Raw genomic sequence first — 12,531 nt, forward strand, 5'->3', positions numbered from 1 at the left:
ATAAAACTTTGAGTAGTTTGGGTAATTAACAACAAATATGCAGTGGGAACTGTTTTAATATGCACAGGAGCCACATGGGTTCGAGTTGGCAGCACGTGTTGCTCAACCAAACGCCGAGTCCAGTTCGCTTCTAGTACCCATCACAGAAGTCGGATCGCGCATGTAATAGGCGAATAACACTATATAAGATTAACTTTAACATATTATTAAACTTTTAAAATAATAGGGAGTAGGCAGGCAATACAAGTACTAAAATTTTTCAGGACAGCGTATTGTATTACCAAATGTACAAATATTGAAATTCTTAAATATCGCCTTTCTCTGCGATTTTCAAAGACTTAAGTAAGCAAGTACTTAAAGTTTTGTTTGAGAAATATGCAAACAATTTTTGGTTAACTCTTGCTGTTAATTGAGAAACCTCTTTAGTATAGGGAATAACCTGAAACGGACCTCGTAACCATAGAGGAAGTATCTAGCTGCTGTCAGGGAGCAGATTCTTCTTTAAGAGTGCTAACCCTTATATAAAATGGTAAATATTACAATATGATTACACGAATTGTGAGAAATGTCAGTCGAGCCTCTTTCCTACACACAGAGACACACACACACACACACACAACAATACATACTTATGTAATTGTAAGCCAGAGGATTGGATTGCGTCATTCGGATGGGAGGTTTTAAAGTTTTTTGATAGCTCTGCCAGCCAGTGGCGGTATTCTGTTAACAGGCGACAAGCCATGCCATCATAGATAAGAAACAGCCCCTGCAGAAGCGGTAAAATTTGCTGTGGCGAGCGGGTCGCGCTGTGAAACGGAATGAAATGAAAATAAGAAGACGTTGTAGAGTCCTCGTAAGCGCTGACTAATCAGCGTCATTATCAAAAAAGCCACAAAAGCACCAACAACGGCTAAACAAGCGCAGAAACAATAACAACAGCTGAGTTGTGCAAGGATGAGGGGCGGCAAATGCGTGCCCTGTTTGGATGGTTGGATGGTTGGATGGGTGGATGGGTTGGCGGTTCGGTTTTGGTGGGCTGGACTGGGTTGCTTTGAGAGGCAGCGTCAGCGATTATCATTCCAGTTTTTACGCGAAAGTGCTTTTTAATGTCTGTGAGCATTTTAAATAATTAGCTAATGTGGGCGGCATGGAGGCGTGCCAGCATGCCAGCGTGCACAGTGGCTGTAATTAGCCTGGCGGCGTCCAAAGGGAGACATTTGTTAATGTTCCTAATGCTGATGTTGTTGCTTTCCTTTGAAGAACACCAAATTTAAAGAGTTATTGCCAGGGCTGTCGATCGGCTTATAAAGTCAGCAATTTGCGTAGCACTTTTCCAGCCGGAAGTTCGCAGTGAGCGATTTTTCCCCCAGGCCAAGCAAAACATTCAAATTGCCCAATTCAAGTTGATTGAAAGTGCGTTAAGACTGTTCAAAAGAACGATGTCGCAGCCCTGAGCTGTACATGTGTGTGTGTGTGTGTGTGTGTGTGTGTGTGTGTGTGTGTGTATTTCATGGCCGATAAGGCGGCTCACATGGCGAATGCGCATTGTTTGCCGCATGTTGGCTTTTATGGCTAACATTTTTGGTCTTACTCGGGTGCTACACAAAATTAATTTTCCAGCATAATACGAATGGGCGCGGGTAGCGGGGGCTGCTATGAAAGCTCCATAAAAATGTAACAGAGCCGCGTCGACGAAAAAATGAAATAATAATAAATAAATTCATTAACATAAAAAACACAACAACGGGCGAGCAGGCGCAGGGCTAACAGCGATGCCAGCAATGCCCCCCGGGTGCGTGACGGAAGCTTGGGCTGGCTCGTTACCTGGCCTTAGATTATCATCAGTGAATTGTTGTTGCTATGCTTCTTGTTGTTGTTGTTGTTGTTGTTGTTGTTGTGTTTTTTTGTTAAGGATTTGCATTGTTGCTTTTGTTTTTAGGCCCAACGACAGCGACAACTGCGATTCGTTAGCAGATCCTCAGCTGCGGACACCCGCAGAAACTTTAGCCTGAACTGCCATTATTTACATAATTTTAACGCAATTTCGTTGCGTGTATGTGTGTGTGTGTGTGTGTGTGTGTGTGTGCTGGTGTTTGTTGTGCTCGCGTTTCGGTTGAGCACCTCATCAATGGGCAATGTAATCAAATATCAACCAGTTTTCTTTTAGGGCTGACCATTTGTGGCGCCCCCTGGCGTCGATTACAGGCTCAACAAATGCCATTTACAATCAAAAGGTGCCCGGTTAAGGGTTAAAGCACTTTTCCGCCTCATCAAAGCACTTTTACGCTGGCTGCGGTCGTAAACTTTATTAATTGAGTTTGTATTAAGTGAAAAGCGTTCTCCACGTGGACAGATACAGCTGTCTCTCTCCCACTCCCACTCTCCCTCCCACTCTATCTGTGCGTGTGTACATGTTCCACTCGAAAGTGCCGCATCATTGGCCGCAGGGCACTGCTCAATGATTACACACACATACACACACACACACACACGCGCGCACACCCTCGCGTATCATCAGCGTAAATCAAAGTTTGGCTTATGATAATGCAAATTTCTGATAACCATTTATAGCTCAACATTTATATATATATTCACTAATTTATGGGATGACATTATGTGCTCAAGTTAAGTTTAAAGCGCGCTTTGCAAACTTTTAAGGCCCTGTATAAATTTAAACAAAACGTTCTTAGCGAGAACAAAAAAACCAACATTTTAAGCGGCTTTTAAAGAGTTTGTGCTCCGCATTTTGCATTTTGTACATCTTTTGGCTTTACACAAATTCATAAATACAGATTTGTGAATAAATCTATACATACATATATTTATATATGTATGTATATATATATATATGCAAATATGAAAAACTTTGATTCTATTTCGTCTGCCTTTTGGCGTACATATAAAATTTGCACTCAAAAAAAAAATGAATACTATTGATTGGAGAAAATAAGATATAAATTCAAGGGCAAGCTGTCTGTAATCCAAATAATGCAGTTTTTTTTTTTTAATAAATGGAATGCAATGGAAATATAGACAGAAATGCCTTAACGATTTTTGGTAGAGGCCAACTTTGGACAGAGATGACAGAGAAAATGACATTCCATCTAAGGAAGGAGAAGCTGTGAGTCTGCAAAGTACAAACAATCTCGAGCATCAATGAAACATACAAGAAAATCCACTAAAAACATGGCATATATATTGCCTTGTTTTATAAAGTGCAATCCCAAGAATCTTAGCTTAGTTTGGTTAATTATTTTGGTTCAAGCAAAATTATAAAGTAAAAGCTGCTATTGGGTATTATTTTTTATTTTTTATTAATTTCAGTATGCAAATGCAAATAGTTAATATAAATGGAATACAGCTATATAGAAATTGCTGTTACGAAATGGTTCTAGTTTTATGCTTGAATAAAAAGTTTGCTTTGGCAACGAGCATGATGTAAAATTTAGCATAATTGTTGGCTTTCGTGTCAAAAGTTTTGACAAGTCTTTCATGCCAACTAAATATATAGTACGCTTTTTATTCTAACGAAACTTTCGGCCAATTCCGCTTGTTATACGCACATATGTACGTGCACATATCTAAGACCTAAATTCATGTGGTACGTAAGCGTTGGAAAAAATTGCGTGGACGCGCACTATAAAGTATTTTGGTGGCCTGCCATAGTGGCTATATGGCCGATATAGGGGAGGCTCGGAGGCTAGGACTTTAGCGTGCAAAATGATTTCATATGACCAGCCCATAAAATCGCAACACTTTTCTTGATTGCCGCAACAGCAACAGAAACAGCAGCCCCAACAACAAATATCGTGTTCCAAGCTGGAGCTCCAGCTCCACTCGCAAAGCCGTAGCATGCTCTGCCTCTATCCCCCCCCTCTCCCACAATTGGCAAAAACACCCTCAGGCAGGCGGAAGTGGACAGCTATAAAATATTCGGCTGCCCCCGCCGCAGCCCCAATGCCCGGAACAATAACTGAAACTTTAACCATAACAACCTCCTGCATGCTCCAGACCAGACCTTAATAGCGTGTGTGTGTGTGTGTGTGCGTGTGTGTGTGTAAATGTGTGTGTAGATAAGCGATATTTTAATTTGTTATGCTTTTAGAAACCCGAGAGATAGCTAGCTTAAGGTTTGTGAATCTGTGTCATGTTTAACTAAAACCTTATTCTAAGCACATAATTCCAATTGATTAACTGAATCAGCTCAAACGAAAAGTAATTATAATTTTGTCAATGTTGGCCGCATAATTTCTTAATGAAGTTTTAAAATTTATTTATATATTTATATAGATGAAAAATGCAAGCAATCTAAAATCGAAATGTTTGCTTCTCTTCTCATCGTTTTGTGTCCCACTAATAAATTATTCATAATGTAGAATATATTAGAAACTCGGAAACTTAAAATATATATTAGATATATTTTTCGCAATATATATTTTCTCAAGGCTTTGCCTATATAAGGGACATTTTGATAGGCAAATATTTACAATTTATAATGTTTATAGTTATTTGAAAGAATATTAACTTGTCGACTATATCTGAATGAAATTCTACTTGGTTTTCGGGAGTTGGAAACCTGGCCGCCTGCTGTCGGCACACCTCTGGGTTAGCCTATCTGCGGGCCCCTTTCTTGGCAGACAGCCCCGCCCACTATCCATGAACAGGCCCCTGTAGATGCCCATTGCCATTCCCAACTCCGTTTTATGTAGCAGCACTAATGGCGCTTTATTATTGGCAAAGTTGCTCGGCGCGATACGGCCGAAAGCACTGGATGCTCCACGACAGCCAATTTATATGGAAATAGATGCGCGGCACATTTTCAATGCGGATTTTTCTATCCTATCCGGCAATCCACTTTCACAGGGCGAAAATCGATGTGAATGCCAATGCCGATGCCAATGAGGTTGATGAGGCCAAAGATTGCTTTGCTTTACTTTGCACTTGGCCGCAATTTTTTTCGGCTGCTTTTTTTTCTAAATTTTTTTTTTTTTTTTTAATTTTCTTCGCCTTTTCTTTTTTTGAATAGCCAAATCGTTCTAGAACAAATTACACGGAAAGTGGGACTAAAAAAAGAAAAAGAAAAAGAAGCAAAGGGTTTGGTAAAAGTGAATAGAATAGACAGAAGTGTGCTGGGCCGGGCAATGGTCAACTTTTGCTGATGGTTTTTAATGGCGCCAACGCGAAGTCCTAAAAATAGGAAAAGGAATCTTAAAAAAGAAAATTACAATGCGTACGTGCGTGTTGCTGACCTCGCATACACTCTTCGCGGTGCTGGTAATTGGTTTTCGTTCGGCTGGCAAATACTTAACCTTAGCCAAGACACACACACACACACACACACACTCACAGGCACACATACACACACACCTGGCCACAACTACATGCACGCAATCATTGTCTTTGCTTTACTTTTCTATTGATAAAATCAATTACACAATCATATGCCAAGCATTCTGCCACACCTCTACACTGTCCCACCGGAATTCACCTACCACTCCAACCCCCCCCCCCCCCCCTAACCACCCCTCGCAGCCACACATGCTCATCACACACACGCACGCAAACACACTCTGTCGCCGAATGTCTCTCTACCGTCTTCATTGCCACGGCACTTGCCACGACTTTCAATCAAATCAAACGCGCCAACAATTACCCATACACGTGCCACGCCCAACAAAGCCCAGTCGGTGTTAACTCCCCCTCGCCACATCTCCATCTCCCCACCGCACCCATCTAACACTCTACAAACACCCACGCATTTAACTGTATCAAATGAAGGTTAAATTCCCAAATACAGGGCTGCAAATCGCTTTCAACAGGAATACATTTCATCAAATGCGTTCGGCGTAATCCGATTTGAATCGAAATGGAACTCGATTTAAGACCAAGTACATACTTTAATCGTAATTAGATTTCATCCAAATGCATTGCAATTGAAACATTTGTTTCACTTTATAACATGAAGGCAATTTTTGCTTGGTATCTTAAGTAATACCAAGATAAAATATTAATGACAATGATAATGATAAGAATAATAATAATGATAATAATAATACTAATAATAATAATAATAATAATAATAATAATAATAATAATAATAATAATAATATTGATTATAATAATAATAATATTAATAATAATAATAGTAATAATAATACTAATAACAATTGTAATACTAATAATAATACTAATAATAATAATAATAATAATAATATTAATAATAATAATAATAATATTAATAATAATAATAATAATAATAATAATAATAATAATAATATTGATAATAATAATAATAATATTAATAATAATAATAATAATAAAATAATAATTTTAATAATAATAAATACCCTCAGAATAGAAAAAATGCATCTGCATTTGTTTTCTCATTTTTTTTTGTAAATTTATAAAAAGTTATTGAAACAGATCTATTTTATGAGAATAAAAATACCCCTTTGGCGTCAGAATAATTATGTCTGGAGATCATTCTTGTAAATATAAATAATACTAACAAAACTTAAGCAAGAAAAAGTATTTATAATAACCTCAACAGCCTAATATAATATCTTAAAACAAACGAAACTTGAAAACCATCGTGTCAAGGATTCCAGTAAGCAAAAGCCATATGGCACACACCGAGCTGATATTGAGGATTAGATTCCTTCAGCCCTGGCGTCCAAGGAAGTGAAGAAATTTTTGTATTTTTAGCACTTACTGCGGTGTGGCAGAGGGAGCGAGAGTGAGAGAGTGTGAGTGAGATGGAGATAAAGGAAGAGAATGAGAATGAACGGATGGTGCGAACATTTTAAATGAATTTTACGCTTGATTTTGGTTTCAATTTCGATTTCGTTAGCTGCCTTCTAGGGACAGTGGGCCAAATCGTGTGATTTTTTAAATAAATTTCAATATTTATAGAGCTAAACATTACATTTGTTCATGTATAATCTTCAATAGAATAGAAAATTAAATCTTATGCAGCATTCAAATGTAATTTGTAGAAATAATTCAACTTCAAGAATCTAAGTTTTATATGATAAACGCTAGCTTTACTTGCAACTGTTACGTCATGTTAAAAATCAGCGAACTTCCACAAATTTCTTCATTTTTTTTGTTTGCAACAGATCGCACAGTTATTTAATGGCTGGTTGAACAAAATCCACACAGCACAGTTGATTCGCCGAAATGGGTGAAAGAAGAATTTGTAATGAAGACTTGTTGTTCGTTCGTTGTGTTGTTGATGTTCAAAGCTATAACCACTTGAGAATTATAAGCGATGATTGACGAGTACGTTTGAATGATTGATAATGAAGAATTTCATTGCATGATGATAATTGGTTGTATCGTATGTATTTCGATTATAAAGATAATCGATATGTATCGAGCTTTTAATCGATATTGGCCCTATCGAACACCTTTAACAACTGTCCCATTTTGTCCATTGTACAACGTGTCGAAATATCAACTTTTCAGCATTTCTATGGGCAACGCAAAGTTGCAGCAAATAACAGTTGCAAGTGTGTTCAATGGCAGGGTGGCTACAGCCCGCTAGTCGGGCTGTCAGGTAACCAGGTAGTCAGCTTGTCAGCTAGTCAGGTAGTCAGCTAGTCAGTTAGTCAGTTAGTGGAAACTTTAAATTGAGTGACATTTTGCCGCAATTGACTGTGCCAGAAGTTTTGTGGCTGCTGTCGACGCTTGCACCAACTGATGAAGAGCCAAAATCTCTGAGCTTAGTTGCTCGAACTCACCCATTGGCTCCTCTACACCCTCATGTTCACCTTCACCGTCAACCTACCCACCTCTAGCTCATCCGCCCCGCTGTGCCTTTGTTTGCCCATCGCCATGCTGGGCTAGTGTGCGGCTTCGTATTTCAGCATTGGAAAACAGGCACCACATCCATCACTCGGATTTGGTGTTGCTCAATTTGTAAGTGGGCACTGGACCAGCAGCAGGACATGGACATGACTGCCAGCAGTAACAGTAACAGTTACAGTAACAGTAACATGAATAAGGTTCAGCTGCAATGGGTATGAGCCCGAACAATGTGCCATATTATCGAAAGCGCACACACAGATACACATGCTGTGTATGTATGTATGTGTGCCATGCACAAGTTCAGCTACGTTTATTAGTCATGCATATCAAGTTTAATCACTTTAGGTCCTTGAATTATTTACTTACATCGGTGCTTAGTGGCTGGCCATGCTCGTGTATCGGAATTGAGTTTCCTATGTGTGCAGTTCGAATATGTTGTCTTAGCCTGGTTATAAGCACATCTCTTTGGACAATGCAGACAAATTATGATAAATAGAGCACATGATAGCCGAGTGTAGCTTATGCAAGATTAATAATCTGTTTAAGTAAACATTTTGTCGCTAGGATAAGGACTTTCAATTAAATATGGCACACATGCATTGCGCCTGTCAAACAGAATAACATTAAAGGCGATCGGAAAACACCTTAATTGAAGCATTCTATCTATCCATACTTTCCCTGTATTGTCTCTATTATTGAGCATCGTCTATTTGAATAGTCGTGAACGCAACGCTTCTAGTTGCTGGGTTTAAATCCAACTGAGGTGCAATTAGGCCTCAAAACTTTAGTCGCAACTTTGCAAACAGTTTTACTCGATAAATGGATCAGTTTGGGTGGGTTTCTGTTTTTGTTTTTTATGTGTCAGCCAAGCCCAAAAGTTGAAACCATTTCGAGTGCTTAAGCAGTTTGTGCTCAATTAAAAACAATCGAATGGACGTCGATAGCTAGCGACTGCCAAATACTCTATTCCCAGACTCAAAGAAGATTTTGGCTAGTGTTGTAATAATTGAATTAAGTGTATATAAGAGATATCTTTTGTCAAATTATGAGCTTGTTGCTCATAAAACAGAATTGGACTAAAGCAGAAAACAAAACTGATGCATTAAACAAATTTATATACAAATCTAGCTGAGTCGCAAAAACGGCTTATCATACTACCAAGTATATATTTAGTTATAGAAATTATGGAAAAAAATCAGCTAAAAAATAATAAAAATTAAAACTAAAAATAAAGATTCTTGAAATTGAATATAAGGCCGAAGCAAATGGTGAAACACCCCTCAAAATGTTAGCAAAGATATTTGAAAAAGGCATTTGTGGCCAATCGAATGATAAACAGAAACGTTTCTCGCGATTTTTCCACTCTTGCGGGTGAAATGTTGCAAAATCCCATCATCAACTTTTATCTCTTTAAGAAATGGGCAACAAAACTTGTTCCACAAAGAAATGGTTCGCTTCTGTGTTTTTTGGTAAACCGGCTTGTCTTAGGCTTAGGCTTTGGTTTTAATTTATATATTTTTAAAATAATTTAAATATGCCTGTTTTTTTTTTAGATATTTATTTGCATTAAGCCCAAATTTGTTTCTGTGTAGAACAATTTATTGCCCGACTTCAGCTCGAAAACAATGTTTATAGTGTATACGGTTATGTGTGAGATAGAGCATACATATTCGCTGGCATTTGTTTTTGTTGTTTTTATCTGTTTGAATTGAATTTCACGCAGCTTTTCTTTCGCTTTTGGCTGTGGTTTTGCCATTGCTGCAGTTGTGTTGTGGCATTTCTCTTACGGCATTTTAAATTTGTTATGTGTGTTGGTTTTTTTTTTTTGGGCAATATTTCGCATTTATTGATTGGTTTTTCTTTTCTTTTTTTTTTTTTCTTTTTCACATTCGCCCTGGTCACCCCGGCCAAGGTTTGGGGTACGCCCGGAGTGCTGGGCCCCTTGGCTGCCCTTGACTTTTGCCGGGCTCGCACTTTGCAAATACTTTTGGCAGCCGCGTCGCCAAATAACTGGCTCCTGGTTTAGTGTTGTTGTTGTTGTTGTTGCCCTTCCAAGTTGCTAGAGTTTGAAAATAGTTTTTGCACGTTTTGGCCAAGTGACTTCTCTTTGTGTGTTTGTCGACTGCGAGGCAATTTTTCGGCTTTGTTTCCGTTTTGTTGCCTGCCTTGAAAATGTTGCAACGCTCTTTATTGTATTGTTGATGTCCATTCTTATTGTTGTTGTTGTTGTTGTTGCCGCTTTCGTATAAGTTGTTGGGGGCGTTGTTATTTTGACGAAGTGGCCATTGTCTATTTTGAAAACTCTTGCAAAAGTCTGGCAAACATTTTTGGTTGTTTATGTTTTCGCCCTGAAACCAAACTTGCACAAATGTTGGCCCATGGCTACAGCTTGTGGCCAAAGTATGCGCCCAACTGAAACTTAATTTATATTTTACATAACTTTAATTATAATAAATAGTTGCCCGCCTGCCAGGCGCAAAGTATGTGCAAATCTGTGCGCAAATTTAATAAGTTCTTTAAAAAAAAAAACTCAGTCAAAAGTCATTAAAAAAAAAATTACATTATTATGTACATTAACAGAAAATCCAGTTATTTCACAGTCCAACCTGCCAAGGTCAATTAACATAGGACTAAATATGTAAATCAGTCAGCATAGTTGGCTTTTAATATAAACAAGTAAGAGCTTCTAGTCGGCAGCTTCCGACCCTGAACCCTCTTCTTCCAACACCAAATGCAAATATATATACTTTATATAGAGACTATATGTCAAGTTTGGTGACTCTAGCTCTTATTATTTACCAAAATTGCCTAACAAAACGGGATTTAGATATCGATTTTTATCGATTACTTGGAAACGGGGCAAGTTATCGAATATCGAAAACAAACTCGATCTGCGAGTCTGTAGCTCTTATAGCTTCTAAGATCCTTGCCATACATACGGACAGGGAGACAGACATGGCTGATGAGACTTGGCTATTGATGCTGATCAAGAATATATATACTTTATGGGCTCGGAGATGCTTCCTGCTTCCTGCTGCCTGCTGCATGTTACATACATTTGCACAAATACAATAAACCCTATTTTCTAATTTAAGTCAAAGTTTTTATGAAGAAAATTGAACAATAAAGCTAATTTCAGTCATTTGCAATACCCTAAAATCTATTTTTGATTTAAACAGAATTTTTGAGCAGCGCGCAAAATGTGCTTTTAGTCAAAATGATGTAAGTAAATGTGCCCAAGCCGCGGCTGCCTTTCAAATGTGTTAAAAATTTAACAAACTAAAAAGCACTAAAAGCAAAAAACTTTTCCAAACTTGTTTAGGCACAAGTTACAACACACACACACGCAAACTCACACACAGACACATGCATGTTGCGTCAATTAATTTTCGCCTTGCTTTCTCTCTCTCTCTCTCTCTCTCATACTTTTTGTTGCTGTTTTTCGCCTTGCTTATTATTATTTATTAGATTTTTTGTTCGCTTTTTGTTTTGGGTTGAACTAAGTAATTTTTAAGCTCATTTCTGTGGCTTTTAATTATGCACGCTCCTGCACATGTGTGTGTGTGTGTGTGTGTGCGTGCGGTTTCACGTGGCGTATGTGGAATGGACAAATGGACAAAGAAACAGCTGCTGTTGCTGCTGTCCGCTAGATGGCGCTCGCCAGTTAATCTGCCCAGACAGTGTCAAGAACAAACCAAAACGATTCTTTAAATGGGCAAATGCCAACGAGCCTGTCGTTGGCTGCACATTGTAGATTGTTCCATGAGCAACTTTTATTATTACATAATATATTTATATATATTTATGCAGGCTGCTGAGTACAATAATCAGCCGTAGTCCGAGGATGCTGCACAACAAAGGATGTTGAAAAATGTGCTTGTGTTTGGGCTTGAAATACAGCTCAGCAATCGTTATTATTATTGCTACTCATATTGTTATCATTATTATTAATATTAAAAGTGTTAGTTTAATTATATACAGCACAGGCTATCATAATCCTTGGCTAAGATTATAATACATCCATGCACTGTGCTTCGAGCTCGGACCCTCGTTGCTCCGTAAATTAATATTATACTTATTTGGCTCAATGGAAACGATGGGGTTTTCTTTTTTAATCATTCTTTAGCTGCCGCTTCCATTGTCTCCGCAGAAGTAATGTAAAAGCTGAATATTTTTCTCATTCGTAATTCCTTTGTGCGACATAATTGTGGATGCGAACATATTTCTCGTGAAGGCTATTTAGAGAGTTTGCTCAGGGTTCGGCTATTTACTTGCTATACCCTAAGCCCACAGAAATTGCTTAAGAAGAGTATAATGTTTCAGTGCAAATGTATGTAACAAGCCAAAGGTGTATATCTATTCTTCAAGTCGATCTAACCATGTCGATCTTTCAGTTCGTCTGTCGATCTCAAAAAAGACTTTCAATTTCGAAATATACATTCCGATACCATATTGTCTATATAATGCTGATCAGGGCTCGTTCGAAAATCTCCTTCAATTTTCATAATATCGATAAGTATCGATTTATTAAGAACTGTTCACTCTTCGAATACCTTCCATATCAAGCCCATAATTGGCACAAGAAAGTCTCTCTTCAAGTATCTGTAAGCGTTGAAAATTTTAGGCTACAAAATATCGAAGCTCATCAGGAATGCAGAGAAAAGAGGCAGCACAGACGCAAACCCAATCAGGAGTAGGTAAGGCCAGCTTGAGGGTATCTTC

This window comes from Drosophila virilis, chromosome X (assembly GCF_030788295.1).
Source record: "Drosophila virilis strain 15010-1051.87 chromosome X, Dvir_AGI_RSII-ME, whole genome shotgun sequence".
In the NCBI taxonomy this organism is placed as follows: Eukaryota; Metazoa; Arthropoda; class Insecta; order Diptera; family Drosophilidae; genus Drosophila; species Drosophila virilis.